Below are 1,576 nucleotides of genomic sequence, written 5' to 3' on the forward strand. Positions count from 1 at the left end.
ATTTGATTACCCTTGATCATCATAAAGAGCTTAGCCTTCTTTTGGGTTATGAAGAAATGAAACGTATAACTGAGGGTATTCCAAAGTTTAATCTTGATAGAGTTCTTGATTTTGATCTAGAGAATATTTATATGTATTGTGCGGTGAATTGCATTGAAAATCCTTATATTGCCAATTACATAAAGAAAAGAAAACAAATAGAAGATGAAGAGAATACTAATGAAAGGGAAGAGACTTCCCAATATCCTCCTATTATTTCTTATGATGAATCAGGTAACGAGGAGGATCCTCCTATTCAACCAATCTCATTAATATGGAGCTCCAAAAGGAGGATTAAACCCACACATGATGTGGTGAAGAAGAAGAAAAGAAAAAGGAAGAGAGGTAAAAAGGTATCTCTCTCAAATAATGTTGCTCCTATTACTATTGTGCCTCATGAAAATATAATTGTGGAAGATAATGATACTTCTTATGATCTTGAAAATCTTTTTGGCACTTGCTTGGAAGAATATAATAATTGCTATACTATTGGTGCTATCCATGCTATTAATGATGAGAGTGATTATGCTTATGATACGAAAAGGCCCAAGCTTGGGGAAGCTATGTTTGATGAGGATGACATATTTGAGAAAATATTTGCTGCAATTAATGTTTGTCCCAAGCTTGGGGATGCTACGCTTAATGAAGATTATATTTTTAGTCTTCCAAGTTTTGATATGCAAATTCATAATGATAATAACATGCCTCCTACTTATGATAATTATTGTGATGATACATATGCTTTAAAAAGTAGTGACGATTATATTTATAAAAGTTGTCATGATTATGGTTACCCCTTTTCTGAACATTACTCTTTTAATATGGAAATAATTTATAATATTCAAGTCTTTTATGATACTCCCACTATCCCGAATGAGAAGAATTTTGCTTATGAGGAGAGTAGTAAATTTTCTATGCTTGTAGATCATGAAAGGAATGCTTTAGGTGATGGTTATATTGTTGAATTCATTCATGATGCTACTGAAAATTATTATGAGGGAGGAACATATGCTTTTAGGAATTGCAATAATATCAACACTACAAAAAAAGACACATCCGTGACATTTTGGGCCGAACGAATTTTTTTTCTGTTATACATATGACACTTCTATGACAATAATTGTGACAAAACCCGGTATCATCATAGATGTGGTGGGCTCCTACTTCTATGACAAAAAATCATGACAGAAAATGGGCTTTTTGTCCTGGGCGGGCTGGAGATGCAGCTGCATGACATTCTTTGGGCCGTCCATGACGGAAAAAACCGTGGTAGAAGCGAGGGGGAGGAAAATTTTGGGGAGTACCCGGTTACGGTGGGAGGTCGGGGGCCGAGCGATGCGCGTTTCTCTCATACACGTACGCACATGTGTGCGAGGCGTTGGCTCTAACTGAACCCGAGCGAGGCATTGGGCTCTAACTGAACCCGAGCGATTGCACTGCAGGCTACACGTTACTGAACCCGAGCGATCGATCGATGGCTGTTAACTGAACCTGATCGAGCGATTCCTTGGCTACTGCTGCTAACTGAAGCCGATCG

The sequence above is a fragment of the Triticum aestivum genome, chromosome 2A, assembly GCF_018294505.1.
Source record: "Triticum aestivum cultivar Chinese Spring chromosome 2A, IWGSC CS RefSeq v2.1, whole genome shotgun sequence".
NCBI lineage: Eukaryota > Viridiplantae > Streptophyta > Magnoliopsida > Poales > Poaceae > Triticum > Triticum aestivum.